Here is a 22,436-nt window from a genome sequence, read left to right as displayed (position 1 = left end):
AAGCCCACAAGTACAGTGTGGGTTGCGATTCCGTTACAGGCATGAACAGATGGTCACCTATAAAAGGAAGATCAGTTAGCACCTTTTTTAGAAGCCTGGTCAGCTGACTAGTACTTCAACCAGATCATGTGGTGCAGGATCACTGCCATCACAGAAACCGTGCCGGCCAAGGGGGCCACATCCAGGGATGCATCACAAATATACTGTAACCCTTGGATAAACTAATCCGCCAGCTCAGAAGGGTGTTGACTCCCCTCCAGATCCTGACGCAAAATCTTAGCCAATCCCGTTAAGGTCTGGGATACCAAGGTGATAGCAAACACCGGTCCTAAAATTGAACCAGCCACAGTGAAGAGGTATCGGACCAGAGCCTCAGCTCTTTTGTCCACGGGGTCCTTAAAGACGGAGAATCCTCCACCGGCAAAAGTCTGGCCTGATTTAGCATGGAAATCTGAGAATCCACTGACGGTGGAACCGTTAGTTTCTTCAGAAGAGACTCCTCAAAGAGACATTGCCTAGCAAAACGCTTAGGTATTCCAACCATGCATTTCGGGGAAACCCACTGACTAGTGACAATCTTGTCAAAATAGGCAGGAAAGGGAAACACCTTGAACGATTTGCGGGGCCAAACTGCACCGGTATTGTCGACTCAGCCTCAGCTGAGTCCTCCAACTTTAAAGCTTCCTGCACTGACACAATTAGGGCCTCCACAAGCGCTTTTTCATGTGCGGCTGCAGACGACGACAACTCACCCTCACTATTAGAGCACTGAGCGTGCGTGGCCGCAGACCCAGTGGGCTCCGCGGCGGCCAAATACACCTCAGAATCTGAGGAAGCAGAGGATACAGGTGAAGGCAGGGGGCGTTTCTTGCCAGGCCTCCTTTCCAGGGCCATATCTACTTTGGCTACTAGTGACTGCAGGGCTGCCGTCATGGCCACCAGAGCAGAGAATATGAAAAAGGATTGTGGAAGATAAAGGATCCTCCCCGAGAAAACAACTAAGGGCACCAATGAGATGGATTACAAAAATATAATAACTTTATTGGGCACTTATGCCGGTACACAAAATTGAATATACGTGAAAAGATGTGGCACAACAAAGTACAATAAAATGATTAAAAACAAACAGTATGCAATGGAATACCATCAACCCGGATTGCTGCAAAGGGCTGGTAATAATGCACAGGAAGATCTGTAGCAGCTGAAAGAGGTGGATATTGCACTGTCCCGGAATGCCAACAATCAGTAGCTGATGTAAATAAATAGTAGGGTGAGATCCAACATAAACTCAAATTGTAGAGGTCATCATTGTAGATGATTAAACCACAGATAGGTGCCCCAATTGGGGAAGAGCTATTGCTGGAGCAAGGCAATAAAGTGGACAGAAGGGTAAATGGCAGGTGCGGGGAACGAAGCGGTCAGCCTTCGATCCAGTGACAAGTTCCAAGCCAAGCCGTTAATAATGTATGTGGAAACAATGATAGATAAAAAATTAGATCTTCTAGTTACCATCCAGAAATCATTGATGCAGGCCTTAGAGATGATCCAGGGAGGTCTGTACCTATGTATTAGTATAGCCGGACATGCCGGTGTCGGCGTTCCTCGTGGTACGCTCTCCCTCTGCTCTCTCTGTATACTTCCTTGTTCGGAACACAGGCACGTCGGGAACGGCCTGACGTCACGCCTGGCGTGGGGGGTGGGAGGCGGGGGAACGAGGAGAAAGCAACCGTGCACTGGTCCAGGCGTTACAGCGGTAACAGATCCATTCACTGCAGGCAGATGACGCAAACGCTGATGCGTTTCACTTGCAGGACGCCAGTTTTTCTCTGAGGAAACTGGCGTCCTGCCAGTGAAACGCATCAGAGTTTGCATCATCTGCCTGCAGTGAATGGATCTGTTACCGCTGTAATGCCTGGACCAGTGCACGGTTGCTTCCACCTCGCTCCCCCGCCTCCCACCCCCACGCCAGACGTGACGTCAGGCCGTTCCCGATGTGCCTGGGCTCCGAACAAGGAAGTATACAGAGAGAGAGCAGAGGGAGAGTGTACCACGAGGAACGCCGACACCGGCATGTCCGGCTATACTAATACATAGGTACAGACATCCCTGGATCATCTCTAAGGCCTGCATCAATGATTTCTGGATGGTAACTAGAAGATCTAATTTTTATCTATCATTGTTTCTACATACATTATTAATGGCTTGGCTTGGAACTTGTCACTGGATCGAAGGCTGACCGCTTTGTTCCCCGCACCTGCCATTTACCCTTCTGTCCACTTTATTGCCTTGCTCCAGCAATAGCTCTTCCCCAATTGGGGCACCTATCTGTGGTTTAATCATCTACAATGATGACCTCTACAATTTGAGTTTATGTTGGATCTCGCCCTACTATTTATTTACATCAGCTACTGATTGTTGGCATTCTGGGACAGTGCAATATCCACCTCTTTCAGCCGCTACAGATCTTCCTGTGCATTATTACCAGCACTTTGCAGCAATCCGGGTTGATGGATTTCCATTGCATACTGTTTGTTTTTAATCATTTTATTGTACATTGTTGTGCCACATCTTTTCACGTATATTCAATTTTGTGTACCGGCATAGGTGCCCAATAAAGTTATTATATTTTTGTAATCCATCTCATTGGTGCCCTTAGTTGATCTGTTTTCTCGGGGAGGATCCTTTATCTTCCACAATCCTTTTTCATATTCATTGTGCCTGATCAACTGTCACCTTTTAGAGGATATATCCCCTTTTTGCAGTGGCGTACCAATAGGAAGGGCGGGGGGAGCGGTCCGCCCCAGGTGTCACACATTAGGGGGGTGTCAGTGAGCACCAGGGTGACACCCGGGGCTGGCCGCCGGACTGCCTCCGCCGCTCGCTTATACAGGAGCGCAGAGGAGGAGAAGCTGTATAGCAGAGAATGGGAGAGAGACTCACTTCGCTCGCGAGCCCTGCATACACTGCGGGAAATGCCGAAGTTAACTCTGCTAGATAATGAGAAGGCGATTGGTTGCTAGGACCGCCTAGCAACCAATCACCGCACTGTAAACTTCGGCATTTCCCGCTGACTGCTGTGTATGCAGGGCTCGTGAGCCTCTCTCCCATTCTCTGCTTTGAACAGTTCCTCCCTCTCTGCTCTCCTCCTCATAAGGTAAGGGGGTGGGGGGGGGGACAATTGTATTGTAAAGACAGTCGGGGAAGGGAGGGGGTCTGCATTGTAGAGGGGTTTTATTGGAAGGGGGGGGAGGGGTTGTCTGCATTGTAAAGGGGTTTTATTGGGGGGGGGGTGTCTGCATTGTAGAGGGGTTTTATTGGGGGGGGTGTCTGCATTGTAGAGGGGTTTTATTGGGGGGGGTGTCTGCATTGTAGAGGGGTTTTATTGGGGGGGTCTGCATTGTAGAGGGGTTTTATTGGGGGGGGGTGTCTGCATTGTAGAGGGGTTTTATTGGGGGGGTCTGCATTGTAGAGGGGTTCTATTGGGGGGGTCTGCATTGTAGAGGGGTTTTATTGGGGGGGGGGGGTCTGCATTGTAAAGGGGTTTTATTGGAGGGGGGGAGTTGTCTGCATTGTAAAGGGGTTCTATTGGGGGGCTTGTATTGTAAAGTAATTCTATGGGGGGGGGGGGTCTGCATTGTAGAGGGGTTCTATGGGGGGGTTTGTATTGTAAAGGGTTCTATTGGGGGGGTTTGTATTTTAAAGGGGTACTATTTGGGGGTTTGTATTGTAAAGGGGTTCTATTGGGGGGGTCTGCATTGTAAAGGGGTACTATTGGGGGTGTTTTTATGTAAAGGGGTTCTATTGGGGGGTTTGCATTGTAGAGGGGTTCTATTGGGGGGGTTTGTATTGTAAAGGGGTTCTATTGGCAGGGGCTTTGTATTGTTAATGGGTTCTATTGGGGGGCTGTATAATTTAAAGGGTTCTATTGAGGGGGGGCGAGGGCTATGTCATGTAAAGGGTTCTATTGGGGGGGTGCGGAAACTGTGTAATGTAAAGGGTTCTATGGGGGGGTGGGGGCTGTGTAATGTAAGGGGTTCTTTTGGGGGGCAGGGGCTGTGTAATGTGAAGGGTTCCATGGGGGATGGGGGCTGTGTAATGTAAGGGGTTCTATTGGGGGACGGGGGCTGTATAATGGAAAAGGTTCTATGGGGGGCGGGAGCTGTGTAACATAAAGGTTTCCATGAGGGGGGTGTGGGCTGTGTAATGTAAAGGGTTCCAATGGGGGGGGCTGTGTAATTTAAAGGGTTCCAATGGGGGGGCTGTGTAATGTAAAGGGGTCCAGGGGTACGGGGGCTGTGTAATGTAAAGGGTTCCAATGGGGGGGGGCTGTGTAATGTAAAGGGTTCCAATGGGGGGGGGGGCTGTGTAATGTAAAGGGGTCCAGGGGTACGGGGGCTGTGTAATATAAAGGGTTCCAATGGGGGGGCTGTGTAATGTAAAGGGGTCCAGGGGTACGGGGGCTGTGTAATATAAAGGGTTCCAATGGGGGGACTGTGTAATGTAAAGGGGGGTCTTCCTACATTTTACTCGCAGTTATTACTGCAGTCCTATAGATTTTTTTTCTGCATTTTCTGAAAGCGCACCAAAAGTCTTGCATGCTGCATCTTTGGCGCGCTTTCAGAAAACAGGAAAATATTTTTTTTTTGGGGGGGGGGGAGCGACACCATGGTTTACTGCACCAGGTGACACCAACCCTAGTGACACCACTGGCAGTTACATGTATTTTTGTCTGGTGCCTCAAGTCAATCGGCGCCGTTTTTGCAGAGGAGGAGGGGCCTGGTCGCCGGGTCAATGTGCGGTTCGTCGCCTACACGGGGGGGGTGCCAGATATAGGATCCGCCCCGGGTGCCAAATGCTCTAGGTACGCCCCTGCCTTTTTGCATATTCTACCTTATCTATTTGTCTATTCACTAATGGCCGTCTATGGGAACACACCCTAGGTTTTTTTGCACCAGAGCAGAGAGTTCCGCAGCTTCCAGGAGGGGATCGGATGGGAAACGCACTCCATGACCATAAGAGTTTAAACGGAACCACGCTGTTCAGCAAAGAAAAAAAAAACGGAATTTTTGTAAAATCTTACCTGTAAAATTGCTTTCTCTGAGTTCTCCGACCGTCGCCGCCTCTTCATATTCGTCACATATGGGGTATTAGACTTTGCTCCGAAGGAGTAGCTAGGCAACAGAATATGTTAACATTAAAGCTTTTAACATATCCCACCCTCAAGGGGTGGTCCCCTCAGTCAATACCCTCCTACTTCCTGCAACCATATCTCAGTTTCAGTGGAATAGCAGTAGAGTATACAACCAACCCCAAAAGAGGGGCGGGGGCGGCGACTGTCGGAGGACTCAGAGAAAGGAATTTTACAGGTAAGATTTTACAAAAATTCCGTTTTCTCTTACGTCCTCCGACAGTCGCCGCCTCTTCATATTCGTCACATATGGGGACGTCCCAAAGCAGTGCAAATATGAGGGGTGGGAAACGCATCCGCGCCGAAAGGCAACGCAGTCTCCGCATCAAAGAAAGGAACCTTACCAAAGGAAGGAAACCAGCTGGGCAACAGGAAAAACAAGTGCTCAACCGGAGCAACAACCCAGGAAAAGACAAATAACCAGGGGATAAAACACTTATCCCAACAGCCAGAGGTCCCCAACAAGGGACCCTAGGGAATTGCCGCACTAAGAACCTTGCGGCCAAAGGAAGCATCCGCCGATGCCTGAACATCTACTTTGTAGAATTTTGTAAAAATATGCACGGTCGACCAGGTCGCCGCCTTACACACCTGGGCTACAGAAGCCCCATGACGATAAGCCCAAGACGTACTCAAAGATCTAGTAGAGTGGGCCTTCACAGGCACAGGGGGAACCTTCCCCTGCAAGGCATACGCCTGTTCAATGGTCTGCCTGATCCATTTGGCGATGGTAGAGGCCGACGCCGCCATGCCCTTCCGAGGACCCTCTGGAAGAACAAACAAGGAGTCCGTCTTTCGAAAAGACTCAGTCGATTTAAGGTAAACCCTTGTCGCCCGAACAACATCCAAAGAATGTAATCTCACCTCCTTTGGATGTTTAGGCTTCGCGCACAGCGAAGGCAAGACAATATCCTCATTAAGATGGAATTCCGAAACTCGTTTCGGAAGAAAAGAAGGATTAGGTCGCAAGACCACCTTATCCAAATGAACAACCAGATATGGAGACTTGCAGGACAAAGCCGCCAGCTCCGACACTCTGCGAGCCGAAGTGATCGCAACCAAAAAGGCGACCTTTTTGGACAACATAGACAACGAGATCTCCCTGATCTGTTCAAAAGGAGCACGTTGTAACACAGATAAAACGAGATTCAAGTCCCAATGGGGCAGAGGATCCCTCCTAGGAGGAACCAGATGCCGCACTCCCTGAACAAAAGTGCCAACCAAGGAGTTGGAAGCCACGGGACGTTGAAACAGAACGGCCAGCGCAGACACCTGACCCTTTATCGTAGCCAGCGCCAAACGCTGATCGACACCCGTTTGAAGGAAGGACAGCACTCGGGAAACCGAGTACGTGCGGGGTGAAAACCCCCTGGACTCACACCAGGCAAAATAGGCCTTCCAAGTACGGTAATAAACCTTCCCCGAGGAAGACTTCCTCGCGTTGATCAAGGTATGAACGACCTCTGGGGAGAGACCCTTCTCCTTCAGGACCTCGGTCTCAACAGCCAGGCCGTCAAAGCCAGCGACTGTAAAGCAGGATGGTATATCGGTCCTTGAGACAGGAGATCGTCTCGAAGAGGCAGATTCACGAGGTCTGCGTACCAGGACCGGCGAGGCCAGTCCGGTGCCACAAGAATCACCGTGCTGCGTGTTCCGAGTGTAACCTGCGAAGGAACCTGGACAGCAACTGAATCGGTGGAAACGCGTACATCAGCCTGTACTGATGCCACGGGGCCACTAACGCGTCCGATGCGTCTGCCCGAGGGTCGCGCGTCCTTGCCACGAACCTTCTCACCTTGTTGTTGAGACGAGACGCGAACAGGTCCACATCTGGAAGACCCCACTTTGCGCACAACATCTGGAAGACAGCCGGGTGGAGAGACCATTCCCCCTGATCCAGGGTCTGGCGACTCAGATAGTCCGCCTGCCAGTTCTCCACCCCCGGAATGTGAACCGCCATTATCGCCGGGACATGAGTCTCGGCCCAAGACAGAATGTCGGCCACTTCTCGAGCCGCTCGGGCACTCCTGGTGCCCCCTTGGTGGTTGATGTAGGCCACCGCCGTGGCATTGTCCGTCTGCACCCGAACCGGGCAGCCCTGCAGCCGGTCCGTCCAGCGATGAAGACAGAGATTTATCGCACGCAATTCCAGAATGTTGATCGGAAGGGAGGACTCCCCCTCCGACCAAGTCCCCTGGGCGGACAGAACGCCCAGAACACCACCCCAGCCCGACAGGCTGGCATCCGTGGTGATTACCGTCCATGAGATAGGACGAAACGACTTGCCCCCGGACACCATCGGGGACTGGAGCCACCACAGAAGGTCTCTTCTGGTGCGATGACTCAACGAGATTTGAAGATCCAGAGATTGAGGTCGCCCGTCCCACATGGACAGGATCTCCGCTTGGAGACCCCGCGTGTGAAACTGGGCGAAGGGAATCGCCTCGAAGGCCGAGACCATCAATCCCAGACATCTCATGCACGTCCGCAGAGACGAGTGCGGAACGTCCCTGAGGGACCTGACTTCCTCCTGAAGAGTTCTGAGCTTGTCTTCCGGCAGGAAGACCTTCGCCTGCACCGAGTCCAGAATCATTCCCAGGTAGGGAAGACGAACCGACGGACTCAGTGTCGACTTTGGAAAATTTATCGTCCAACCAAACTCCTGCAGAGTTTGCATCGTGACAGACAGGTCCTTCTCCAGACCCTGGCCGGTCGCAGACCGAACCAGAATGTCGTCCAGATACCCCAGGACAGAAATGCCCTGGGCCCTCAATAATGCCAGAACCGGTGCAAGCACCTTGGTGAAGACCCGCGGAGCCGAGGCGAGGCCAAAAGGCAACGCCACGAACTGGTAGTGATCCTCCGCAATGGCAAATCCAAGGTACCTCTGGTGACCCTCGAAAATGGGGATGTGAAGATACGCATCCTTCAAATCGATGGAGGCCATGAAGTCCCCCGGAACCAGGGCAGCCACCACCGACCGCAGGGATTCCATGCGGAACTTGCGAAACTGCACAGAGCGGTTCAGAGCCTTCAAGTCCAGAATTGGACGAACCTTGCCCTCCTTTCTGGGCACGGTGAACAGATTGGAATAAAACCCCCGAAATCTGTCCCGATGAGGCACCGGAACTACCACTCCCTGAGCCCTCAGGTCCCGCACCGCCAGGTGCAGGTCCCGTAAACGCTCTGGAGACAGTTGAAGATTTGAGGGAAAAAATCTGCTCTCCGGCCGAGAGAGAAACTCGATCTTGTAACCAGATCGAACGATCTCCTGAACCCATCTGTCCCGCACGCGGGCCAACCAGGGCTGAAGAAAACCGAGCAAGCGTCCCCCCACCCCAAAACTGTGTGAGGGCGCCCCTTCAGGCCGCACTGTTATGGGCTGCGGATCCGGATTGACCGGACTTCTGTTTACCCGACCAGGGCTTCTTCTGAGAGCCTTGACCTTTGAACGGTTTGCCCTTGTAGTGCGACCGAAAGGCACGAAAGGACCCCTGAGGGGGCCGAAAATTAGCATGCTTCTTCCCAGAAGCCCCCTTAGCCTTGGGGAAATGGGGCAAGAGAGTGCTCTTACCTCCGGTGATCCCCTTAATCAACACATCCAAGGACTCCCCAAAAAGGCGAGACCCATCATAAGGCAGATTGGCTAAGGTCTTACGTGAAGACTGGTCCACCGACCAACATTTCAACCAAACCAGGCGGCGAGACAACACCGCCACACTGTGCACACGTGCAGCCAACGGGACTAGGTCCAAGTCCGCATCACACAGATACATGACACCCTGATGGATTTGATCCACCATATCCAGGGTCGCCGGCGAGGCCGAATCGGCCACTAGGACGCGCCTAAGCATCTGCGTCCAACTTGCGACCGCCTGGGCCGCCATGAGAGAGGCAAACAGAGCCTTAAGCATAGAACCCATAACAGAATAAGTATGACGGGCAAGAGACTCCAATCTCCTATCCGTGGCATCACGGAACACAGGGGAATCCTCTGCAGGAATCGCAGTGGATTTGTTTAAAACCGCAATTGCGTGATCCACAGGGGGTGGCACACACCACCTTTCATCAGTGGAAGGCGAGAAAGGATAACGCAGCCTGAACCTACTTGGTACAGCAAAAGGTTTGTGCAGATTGCGCCATTGTTCCTTAACAGCGCGCTGAAAATCATCATTGCAGGGAAAAACCTGCGGCGTCCTGCGTTTTCTCTGCGTCCCATAAGCCGCCAAGGCAGCGGGGGGACACACTTCATCCTGCAAACGCAGCGTTTGTTTTATGGAAGCAATCAATTCATCCATGATTGCAAGCTCTTCAGGCGAGCCAGGGGGGGAATTATCAACCCCTTCAACTTCAGCCTCCACCTCAGACCCCACTAGATCCAGGGAGGAGCGGGACCCCGATAAGGAGGCTCCCGCCATAACAGCCCCATCACCTTCACCCTCAGAATCAGAGGAAAGAGAAACTCTGGGTCTTTTAGTAGATTGAGCAGCCACCAGCATCTGCACCTGAGCAGCAAGGCCAGCCACAATAGTGGCTAAATCCCCCCCTGGGGGGGAAACAGCGGTCCCCTGGCTTTCCACCAAGGCGGTAGGAAATTTGCCCTCCTGAGAATCCATTGCCCCTATTACAAATGTCGGATAATAAAGGGTTAACTGCCCCTTTAACAAGCGCAGCGAGCGCAGCCCACCGCACCACACACAAGCACAATGGATAAGAAGGATATAACCTGAGGAGACCCCCGCCGTTGCTGCTGCCTCGATCGGTGTTCCTGGAGAAGAGGAAGTGATGCTGCCAGGGCGCTCTATGAAAGCCTATGGGAGGCTACAAGAAAATGGCCGCCATGCATGTAGAACATGCGGCCGGAGCGATTGCAGGCAAAATGGCGCCGTTTGGCGCCGAAACCGCCGCTCCACAGTACAGTAAAGCACACATGTCATCCATTTATAAAAAAACATGTCAGATCGCCGCAGCGATCGCTGTATAGTGCCCAAACATGCCCAAAACATGCCCCACAGCACACAGCTTCTCACACTGACAAGGCTGACACACACAGTGTCACACAGCTCCCCTCCCCCCCTTGCAGCCCACAGCATGCAGCCGAGTGATAGGGAGACAAACAGTGTGAACAGAGGCAGGCTACACAGTCCCAGACTGACACCCCCCCATACAGACAGGTCCCCACATAGATACACTTACCTCACAATGGCGTGGGGGACCCGCACAGGCGAACAAGCCGCTGCACATGAGGCAGGGAGAGTCGCATACAAGACGCACAGAATGGGGGTTAAGAAACCGCACAGCGTCCAGTGAGGTAGCCACCTCACCAATCATCCCTGCACCGAACAGGGATGGGTCGTTCACTGTGCCAGGAGCGTTACCTGGCTGAACGCTCGATGGCAGGCTGGGAAGCCACTGACCCACGACCTGCGACCAGGGGGATCAGCCCGAGACCCAGCCCGCATGATCCTCTTCATCCGAAGAACTAACTAACGCTGACAAAAAGAACAGCTAAGTAAAGGTAGAGAGAAAACTCAAACAAAAAATCAAAAAAGAAGAAAGAGTCTGGGGCACAAAGCCCCAGCACAGAGAGAGCCAGCCACTCCTGACAAGCTAGACATTGAAAACTGAGATATGGTTGCAGGAAGTAGGAGGGTATTGACTGAGGGGACCACCCCTTGAGGGTGGGATATGTTAAAAGCTTTAATGTTAACATATTCTGTTGCCTAGCTACTCCTTCGGAGCAAAGTCTAATACCCCATATGTGACGAATATGAAGAGGCGGCGACTGTCGGAGGACGTAAGAGAAACATTTTTTTCTCTAGCGCTCATTGACAGACGTAGTCCTCGGTGATACAGCACCTTCGGGTTATGTTGCCTCCACAGGAGCAGGACTAGACAGGAAATTAAAAAGCTCTGGCCACACCCTAGGGGCAGTCCCAGAGGGTATATCCTCTCTCTCTGCCTCAGCAAATCAGTTATTTTCTGTCTAGTTAGGAGTAAGGACCTAGATACCTTGCTGGGATCTTAGGTCCTGGCAAGATTTTTTTCTTAAAAGATTTTTTAGACAGCTTTTTTTCTCCAGTGTTCCTGTGAGATCTTCAAGCAAGAAAGCTGAACTGGGCGACGGGCTGGATGTTGAGATCCGGTGGTCACCCCAGTTCAGCCTACGAGCGCGTGCAGGCCATAGCTCCGCGCTGGGTCGGCCGCGACAAAGTCCCATTAAAGGACTGACCCCGCGAGTTAAACGTCTCGCTGAAACGCCAAAGACCATGAGTCACGGCGTCCATATCGGTCGACAGCCCTCCCGCCCCGGTGGAGAGGGGTACTGTCAGGAGTTGGTGCCCGCCTGGTTCCGGTATGGTGAGTAGTATGTTCCCCCTTTTCCCCTGACGGGTCTTGTGGTGAACGCGGGCCCCTCTCTGTATGGTAAGATAGAGTCCCTCTCTATCCTATAAATGACACAGATCCTCCTACTTTGAGTGTGATTTTATGTGCAAAAGCCAGGAGGCTTGGTTTGGGAGCTAACAATCTAATTGTATACATGTTAAAAAGATTGTAATCAGTGGCATTCTGGGAATCTTACGGTGATAAGAATAAGCTACCTACCAGTCAGAAGCCACGGACATGTAGACTGCCTTCCTAATCAGATCTCCAGCTATTAGCAGGCCTCCCGAATGGCCATGCGGTCCGCCAGGGCCGGTACCGCCAACCACGCCAAATCCCCATGCAGAGAGAGTGTTGTGTGCCCTGCAGCACACCGCTATTCAGTACAGGCCGCCGCCATTTTTTTTGCTGGATCGCACGAGCCGCCATTTTGGCGTAGCCTCGTGTCTCCAGCATGGGGGCGGCCATGTTTGAGGTGATCCAAACACCTCGTGGAGCTAGGGGAGGCGCCGGAAGGCGTGCAGAGGGGCGGAGCCGCCTCCTTTCTTCCTGGGCAGCCAGCCAAAAGACTTCCTGTTTGTCAAGACAGCGCTGTAACCTGTTGCAGTTAAACTCTGAGCATCAAGTGGTGAGCCTGGGGGTCTATCTCTCTCTCTCTCGATCGATAGGGATCTCTAGCAGGTAACACTAAGGGGCTTTTTGTGGCGCTGGGGGTCTGAAAAAAAAAAAAAAAAAAAAAAAAGTTTTTTATTTTTGAATTATATTATCCAGGAAGTGACTGGAATTATCATGGACCCTGCCACACATATTCCCCCACCTGTTTCCCTCGAGGGGGCCACGGGACCCGCCGGTGCACAGAGTGTAGAGTCATTTACAGCAATTTTGGAGTCTATGGTGGCTCGGGTGGAGGCGGCCTGTCAGGGACGGGGGTCAAGGAAGCGACCCCCGCCTACCCCTATACTATCTGACACCTCTGACTCAGATTCAGAGATGGTCACTGCAGTTGCAGGTTCCTCTGCAAGGGCTGTTATCTCAGGTAAAGCCCCCTCAGACAGTGAGGAGGACGCTTCTTCTCCCGTTATAATTCAGGAAGAAGCATTGGTGGACGCACTAGTTGTGGCAGTGCAGGAAACCTTAAAACTTGAGGCTTTACCGGCAGAGGCAACTGAAACAGAGATTCCTTTTGGTACTAATAAGCCCATCAAAACGGTGAAGGTTTTTCCTGTACCCAAGTGTTTCGGTAATCAGATTAAAGGAGAATGGGAGCATTCTAAACGTACCTTTACTATTTCCAAGCGTATTGCTAGACGCTATCCGTTTGAAGAATCCATCATTAAGAAATGGACGGTACCACCAGTGGTGGATCCACCTATTTCCAGGCTGAATAAAGCCACGGTTATCCCAGTGGAGGACACTTCGTCCTTTAAGGATCCGGTGGATCGAAAGATGGAAGCAGAGTCCCGCACCATCTTCTCTCTGATAGGGTCAGCATTTAGACCAGTAATTGTTATTGGTCTAGTTTCCCAGACACTTACGGAATGGGCGAGAATGGTACGCCAAGACCTTAGGGGAAAAGATATTCCCCAGGAGACATCTGATTTGATGGAACAGATTATACAAGGGCTACAGTTTATCTGTGACGCAGCCTTGGACACTACTCCCTTATTAGGGCATGCATCTATGTCAGCGATGATCCTCAGACGTGTGCTGTGGTTAAAATGCTGGTCAGCTGACCTAGGTTCCAAAAAGACCTTGACAAATCTCCCTTTTCAGGGGAATCGTCTATTTGGGGCCAACCTAGATGAAATCATTAAGGATGCCACTGGGGGCAAGAGCACTTTTTTGCCACAGGCTGCTAAAGCTAAGGGACCTCGCAACAAGCGAGGACCTTTCTTTACCGCCCATAAAGGGCGCCCGGCTGGTACTAGCGGGAAAGGCAAGACTCCTCCAGGAGGGTTCAAGAAGGGCTGGTCGGACAAGCAGAGGACCAACCCAGCCAAACCCGAAGCAAAGGAGTACACAGCCTGAAGGTGCGCCCCCACCCGGTTTCAGGGTGGGGGGACGTTTTCACCGGTATTCAGGACATTAGATCGAGCATCTACCACTACTACCGGTGCGATTCTTCCCTTCCAACATTTAAGTACTACAGGAAGCGGTAGTTACCGTTCCCTGAATAGATCTTTTCCTTTACCTTTTCCTAAGATTAGTCCCTATACCTCACAGGAATCGGATCTGGTTGACCAGATAGGCCAAGTAGCCTCTAGTCGGGTGACTTTGGTCCCTGAGGTTCAACCAGAAAAGATCACCCTTCCTGATAACAATCAGGTATCTGATAAATGTGTGGGAACAGAAAACGACCAGACTTTCTCGGATGGTCGGGGCCAGATACCTCTAGGGACGCCTGGTTCAGATTCTATCAGCGCCAGTGGTCCTAGAAATTCTAGGCTGGCCTCCTCAAGCCGGCCTGAGTTAGTCTGCTAGTCGCAGACGTTCCGTGGGAACTTCGTCTCAGGGAGTGTCTGTGGTCTCAAGGACCAATTTACCATCATGCTTTACAGTCGCTGGTTTTAATGGCCTGGCCATCGAGACCCAAGTACTGAAGGACAGAGGTTTGTCTACTTCAGTCATTCCTACCCTTATTAAAGCAAGGAAAGCGACTTCCAGCAAGGTCTATTATCACACATGGAAGACTTATATTGCGTGGTGCGAATCTTTAGGATTTCCTCCACGTACCTATTCGGTGACTCGAATATTGGCCTTTTTGCAACAAGGGGTTGAGCAGAAGCTAGCCTTGAGCACCATCAAGGGTCAAGTTTCAGCATTAGCAATCTTCTTTCAGAAGCCTTTAGCTACCAAGTCCTTGGTGCGGAATTTCATCCAGGGGGTGCGGCACCTGGCTCCACCAGTCCGCGCGCCCTTACCGCCCTGGGATCTTAATTTGGTTTTGTCGGTTCTACAGAAACCTCCCTTTGAAAACATCAGGGAGATTCCCTTGCTTACTTTATCCCAGAAGGTGGCCTTCTTGGTGGCTATTACTTCTGCTCGCAGGGTGTCAGAACTGGCTGCATTATCATGCCAGTCCCCATACCTAGTGATTCATAGGGATAAGGTAGTACTTCATCCTAAGCCATCTTTTCTTCCTAAGGTGGTTTCAGATTTTCATCTGAATGAAGATATTGTACTACCTTCCTTGTGTCCTCAGCCCAAGCATCATCGGGAACATGCGTTGCATTCCTTAGATGTGGTTCGGGCAATCAGGGTATACCTGAAAGCTACGGAATCATTCCGTAAGACGGATTCACTTTTTGTGATCACGGATGGCCCCAGAAAGGGTTTGCCTGCATCTGCCGCAACCATTGCCAAATGGATTAGACAAACGGTGGTACAGGCTTATTCTATTAAGGGTCAGAGTCCTCCGTTCCCTGTTAGGGCGCACTCCACTCGAGCGCTCAGTACTTCCTGGGCCTTTCGCTATCAGGCGTCAGTGGTCCAGGTATGTAAGGCGGCCACCTGGTCGTCGGTACATACCTTTACAAAATTCTATAAAATTGATGTGACGGCATCGGCGGATGCCTCATTTGGCCGCAAGGTTTTGCAGGCCGCAATTTGAGGAGACCAGTGGTCTACCTCGAGGGTTTTTTCTGTTTGAAAAAAAAAAAAAAAATTCTCTTTTTTGTTGAGTCTCATCATTAAGGATGAGCATTGTAAACTTCTAGTTGGCACCGGTTGGGCCTTCTAGATTGGGATTTGATTTTCATTTTCCCACCCTTCATTTGTGATACTGCTCTGGGACGTCCCGAAGGTGCTGTATCACCGAGGACTACGTCTGTCAATGAGCGCTAGAGAAAAATGGATTTTTGTAAAATCTTACCGTAAAATCCTTTTCTCTTAGCTCATTGACAGACGTAGTCCCCGCCCCTCTGTTTTTTGAGTTGGGTTGGGTTAAAATCTCTAAAGACTGCTTTTTCACATAACTGATTTGCTGAGGCAGAGAGAGAGAGGATATACCCTCTGGGACTGCCCCTAGGGTGTGGCCAGAGCTTTTTAATTTCCTGTCTAGTCCTGCTCCTGTGGAGGCAACATAACCCGAAGGTGCTGTATCACCGAGGACTACGTCTGTCAATGAGCTAAGAGAAAAGGATTTTACGGTAAGATTTTACAAAAATCCATTTTTTAAAAACCGGAGGCCCCTCCCCCATGTGCACCGCTGGGGCACCACAACAATTAGCGTACCCGCGGCGCTGGAAACAGCAGAGGAAGGATATAGACTCCCACCCGAGATGGAGAGCGCCAAAATGGTCTGCCACACTGCTGGAAAGAGGAAGAGGAAACACTGACCTGACACTGGAGGCCCCCACAGTCTCAGCACTGCATCAGACTACAGGAAAATGACCACCATTGAAACTATGGGGAAACCAAAAGCATGGCCGCTAAACTACACAAACACGGCCGGCAATACAGAATCCACGGCAGAATGGCGGCACTGCACGGGACCCTGGACCCCCAGGGAAAATTTCACAGACCCCAGGAGGGGACCCCCCCGCAGCACCCAGGTACGGACACCCCAGGGGGCTGACAGCGACATCACCCACCGCTCCTCCAGCCCAGCAGCATGCAGCCCCCCCCACCCAAAAAATCACCCATGCCCCCAAAAGGGGCCCGGGGGGGGGGAATAGATGAGGGCACCTACTCAGGGGGGAACCTCACAAAGGAGAAGGGGGAAACACAAGGGGGAGGAAGGACACAGGAGGGGCCTACTATCCCCAGGGGGGGCCTGCGACCATCCCTGCAATTCCACAGGAAAGGAGGGGGGACACTATTGACCTCTTATCCATAGGAGCAAGCTAGGCATAAGACTTGTTAAAAACAAAGTAATTTACATAGACACACCTATGGGGGCTGTCCCAATGGTCCAATACCCCCCTGCTATCAGCCATCCCAACTCAGTTTGGTAGCAAGCAGTTAAAGTCCAAAGAACCCGAAATAGAGGGGCGGGGGCGGCGACTGTCAGAGGACTCAGAGAAAGGAATTTTACGGTAAGATTTTACAAAAATTCAGTTTTCTCTTACGTCCTCTGACAGTCGCCGCCCACTCATACAGTCTTCACCAATGGGATGTCCCAAAGCAGTGTAGACATGAGGGGTGGGAAACGCAACCGTCAGAAAGGCAACGCAGCACCCACCACAGAGAAAGGAACCTTACGTGAGCAGAAAGGTATTCTCTGGGTAACAGAAAAGCTCAACTGGAGCAACAACCCAGGAAAGCAAATAAACAAGGGGAAAAACAACCCTAACAGCCAGGGCCCTGCAAAACTAGGGTCCCCTTAAGGTACTGCCGCACACAGAACTTTGCGGCCAAAGGAGGCATCTGCCGACGCCGGAACATCAAGTTTGTAGAATTTTGAAAAGGTGTGCACAGACGACCCAAGTCGTAGCCTTGCACACCTGGACCACCGAAGCCTGATGCCGGAAGGCCCAGGACGCACTCACCGCTCTGGCAGAGTGCGCCTTGACAGGGAAGGGCGGTACCCGTTCCTTAATCGAATAGGCCTGCACAATCGTCTGTCTTATCCATTTTGAAATGGTCGCCGCAGACGCAGCCATACCCTTCCGAGGTCCCTCAGGAAGGAGGACAAAAAGAGAGTCCGACTTCCGAAAGGATTCAGTGGACGACAGGTAAACCCTGATCGCCCGGACAACATCCAAGGAATGTAAGGCAAACTCCTTAGGATGTTTAGGATTCCCACAAAGCGAAGGCAAAACAATGTCCTCATTAAGGTGAAAGTCAGAAACCACCTTTGGAAGGAAGGACTGGTTGGGTCGCAAGACCACCTTATCCCTATGAACCACCAGGTAAGGGGAGCTGCAAGACAAGGCCGACAACTCCGACACTCTGCGTGCAGAAGTGATCGCTACCAGAAAAGCAACCTTTTTCGACAGCAGAGGCAAAGAAATCTCCCGGATGTTTTCAAAGGGAGAAAGTTGCAAAACGGACAGAACCAAGTTCAAGTCCCAAGGAGGTAAAGGCGCCCTCCGAGGAGGGGCCAAGTGACGCACACCTTGAATAAAGGTGCGAATCAAAGAGTTAGATGCCAATGGGCACTGGAAAAGGATGGCCAGTGCAGACAACTGGCCCTTAATCGTGGACAATGCCAGGTGCTGGTCCACACCAGTTTGTAGGAAGGCTAACACCCTTGCCACGGAGTAGGAACGAAGAGGGAAGCCTCTGGATTCACACCAGGCAAAATAAGCCTTCCAGGTACGGCAATAGATCTTACCGGATGAGGCTTTCCTAGCCTTGAGCAAAGTAGGAATGACCTCAGAAGAGAGACCCCTGTCTCTCAGGACCTGGCTTTCAACAGCCATGCCGGTAAAGCCAGCGACTGTAAAGCAGGATGGAAGATCGGTCCCTGAGACAGTAGATCGTCTTGTAGCGGTAGCCGCCACGGAGGCTCGAGGGCCAGTTGAATGATGTCCACGTACCAGGACCAGCATGGCCAGTCCGGGGCCACCAGAATCACCAACTTCGGTTTCGAGACCAACCTGCGCAGGAACCTGGACAACAACTGGATCGGGGGGAAAGGCATACATCAGACGATACCGGTGCCAAGGCACCACCTGCGCATCCGAGGCGTCTGCCAGAGGATCGCGTGTTCTTGCCACGAACCTTCCCACCTTGTTGTTTAGCAGGGACGCGAACAGATCCACATCCGGGGATCCCCATTTCGCACACAGCATTTGAAAAACCTCCGGGTGCAGGGACCATTCCCCCTGGTCCAGGGTCTGGCGGCTCAGATAATCGGCCTGCCAGTTCTCCACACCCTGAATGTGAACTGCCCAAATCGCCGGGACGTGAGTCTCGGCCCAAGACAGAATGCTGGTCACTTCCTGAGCCGCCCGGGCACTCCTGGTGCCCCCTTGGTGATTGATGTAAGCCACCGCAGTGGCATTGTCCGTCTGCACCCCTACAGGGCGGCCCTGAAGACGATCCGACCAATGGAGCAGGCACAGCCTGATCGCTCTCAATTCCAAGATGTTTATTGGTAGGGATGATTCCTCCACCGACCAAGTGCCCTGGGCAGACAGGTTGCCCAGGACACCACCCCAGCCCGACAGGCTGGCATCCGTGGTAATCACCGTCCACAGCAACGGCCAGAAGGATTTTCCCTCCGCTACAGCCGGGGACTGAAGCCACCACATAAGATCCACTCTGGTTTGGTGACTCAGAGACACCCTCAGGTCAAAGGACTGAGGGAGCCTGTCCCACCTGGCCAGTATCTCCGATTGGAGAGACCGCGTGTGAAACTGTGCAAACAGTATCGCCTCGAAGGCTGATACCATCAATCCCAGGGACCGTATACAGGTCCTGAGCGACGAGGACTCATTATCCCTGAGGGACCTGACCTCGCTCTGCAGGGTCCAGAGCTTGTCCTCCGGCAGAAACACCTTCGCTTGGGCGGAGTCCAAGACCATTCCCAAATATGGGAGACGAACCGAAGGAGACAAAGTCGACTTCTGAACGTTGATGGTCCATCCGAACTCCTGGAGCGTCTGAACTGTAGTGGACAGATCGTGCAGCAGGCTCTGACTGGCACTCGATCTTAACAGGAGATCGTCCAGATAACCCAAGACCGCAATGCCCTGTGCCCATAATAGGCCCAGAACAGGAGCCAGCACTTTGGTAAATACCCTTGGAGCCGAAGCGAGACCGAAAGGTAATGCCACAAACTGATAGTGTTCCTCCGCTATAGCGATTCGGAGGTGCCTCTGATGACCCTCGAATATGGGGATGTGTATGTAACCCTGTGGATTTTACACAGGCTGTATTATCTGAAATGCCCAGTAGATGGCAGATGGACTCAGTATGCTGTTAATAAAACATTGAGCATTTGATCACAGGACTTGGCCTTATCAGTCACATGATTGTAGCATCATCACAGTGTGACCAGGAAGTGGTGTGGAGGAGATAGAGACCAGCTCTGGTTTTATCACCTATTAATGTCCTGGGAGGACTTCCTGCACAGCTCTGAGGAAGCAGGTCCTGGAAGACTTCTAGAGGTTACCTCATTGCTCAGCCAGAGAAAGGACATGCTACTAGCTGAGAGGAGACTGCAGCGGACTGATCGGGTTAATGGCGTTGTGAGGGTAAGCCAAGCCTCTTCCTGTATCACCACAGGGCACCTGTCTCCTCACTCACAGTAAAGACTCTGAGGTCCAGAGTGGACATTGCACAGCTCAGGCTGCTTCAGTGACCCTACGGAGCAGGACTTATAAGGGCCCCAACTCTCCTATGTGCACCAACGGCCATTTGGGCGAAGATAAGGGGGTGGGACAGGTGTGCTAGTGGGTGGGTGAGGAAAATCCACATTGCATTGTTATCTGTGTTACTCTATTGTATTTTCCCATCTATGTTGGTTCATTTGCTACTTACTATATAAAGTTAGTTCCAGTTAGGCTGTGTCAGTCTCATTGCACCAAGTATGTTCCCAGTGGGACCCCACATCCCTACCCCGGATGCCCCACTGGGTGGAGGCACTGCCGCAGACATGTACCCCAGCTCCCAGATAGCGGAGGCTCAGGATCCGCCTGTCAGGCATAGTGAGTTAACTAGGTTTAGGGACCCCAAATACACTAGGGGGCACCCTCAAAACCCCGTTACATATGGAGGCACTGCTGAGATCTATTGGGGTACAACCAGTGAGAATAGGTTAAGTCCTCAGGCCACTCCCTCCTTTGCAAAAGAGTGGGCCCAGCAAAGAAATGTACCATTACAGCAAGCTGTGATGTTATGCAAAGTCCCCTCCTGCTGTGAGATGAATCACGTCATCTTGTGTATAGAAATTCGACTGGGAATAGAAATGGCGACCATCAGGGATATCCTGCAGGATTCTGAAGGCCAAACTTACATGTTAATATATTGTCATACAGACTTGGGAGACCCTGAGATGCCTACCAACGTTCATTTATATGGAGCCCCGGATGAAGGATGCTCCTTAGTGTACGCTCTCCTTGATAAGGAAGAAAGGGTCTCACTGCAACCACCCTTTAAATTAGAACAGAAAGACTATGTCACAGAAAATTATTCTAAGCTCCTGAGTCCCATCTCCGGAAAGGCCGGAGCCATTCCTAAACAAGCTGCCCATCCTATTGCAGGACAGGGGATGATTACTCCTAAAGCAGATTTTCATCCATCTGCAGCATTACTGAAACCAGACAACCCTGAAGTACGCACCCTGCCTACAGGAGGTAGTGATGTATCGGACATACTACAGAAACTCTCAGAAGCCATAGTGACAGCAAACCACACCCATAGTTACCGCATACTAAAGGTGTTTTCTGGCAATCAGCCTGTTCCTGCAGGAGAAGAGCCTTTTGAGGTCTGAAAGGATAATGCTATGCAGTTGTTGGAGGAATGGTCTTGTACGGATACCATAAAGAAACAGCGGTTGGTAGAGAGTCTTCGTTTTCCCGCTACAGACATGATAAGACTGTACAAGGGAGTAAATGGGCAAGCTACTGTGCACGACTATCTACAAGTCTTACAGGATGCTTATGGGAAATCAGAAGATTTGGATGATCTGTAGGTTAAGTTCGTAGCCACTAAGCAGAAGGAGCATGAAAAAGCCACTGACTATATCAACCGGTTACAGCTATCGCTAGGAAAGTTATTCCATAAAGGAGCAGTCACTGCCTCTGAGTTGGATGCTCGGCTATCTAAGCAAATTCAGAGAGGTGGTTTGATCAATAATTCAAATCTGTAAAGAAAAGCGCACGCAACCTCGGCCAATAACGCTTTAATAAAGGACAATAACACAGTACATTGGAATTGCACTCACACTTAACCTTTAAGACAATCGCTTTACAGCATTCCAACAGGAGCTACTCGCTCCTCCGTCCCTCCAGATGGTGACTCTGCGGTCTCCTCATTCGTGGCTGCCGCCGCTGTATCCCCGCTCTCCTTCACTTCCTGTGTTGCCTGGTCACCGGATGCCGGTTCTAGTGCGCCTGCACACTATACTGACATGATCTACGGCGCCTCAGGAGAGCCTCAGCCAAAGCCGGAGCCACAAGTTGTTCGGAGCTACGAGGTGGGGGATTCAAGACACGGGTGCACTGCCTCTGCTGTTACTACGGACAACGCATTTCGGAGGCGGAGCCTCCTTCCTCAGGTCCCACCTTGCTTCCTGCTAACGCCCCTCCCTATATACCCGGGATACCATCGGCCCTAATTATTTAATTGTGTATTCTTAAAGGGGCCAGTAACCAATAATCCTTATCCACCTTGGCTGGGATGGGAGAAGCAAGGGGCTATCCACTTTTAAAAACATATATTAAAAATACAGTTTAAGATACAATTTAAAATACAATTTAAAACAGTACAATACCAGCGCAGATATTAACCAGAGCTATTATAGATACATGTTTGGATCTCACATTCCCTACATAGCAATGGTTGTCTCCTGCTAAAAATACATAAATGTATCCTAAAAGTATATATGTATAGAAGACTCTAAGCTACATCAGCATTTCCTAATACCAATAGTCGACAGATCATATTAATTCCACATTATCTTGCATCCATCTACCAGAATAATTTCATAAGTCAGGATAATACACATAATAAATATATAATTAAAAATACTAGTCTCATTAAAATTCAATAAGATAAGATTCAATTCCATATGGCACATATGCAAATATCAATTAGTATATGAGGATACTACTCCATATAGGCCAACCAAATGTACTACACTGCAGTTGTTTATATTTCTCATATATATATACACACACACATGAGAAATACATATACATACCCATCGGTGGTGACACCCTGAGTATTCCCAAATATATATCTGTACATATAC

Source organism: Pelophylax lessonae (assembly GCF_965119305.1).
Source record: "Pelophylax lessonae genome assembly, chromosome: 2".
NCBI classification, from domain to species: domain Eukaryota; kingdom Metazoa; phylum Chordata; class Amphibia; order Anura; family Ranidae; genus Pelophylax; species Pelophylax lessonae.
The sequence above is the reverse complement of the archived record's forward strand: the minus strand, read 5'-3'. Positions refer to the sequence as shown.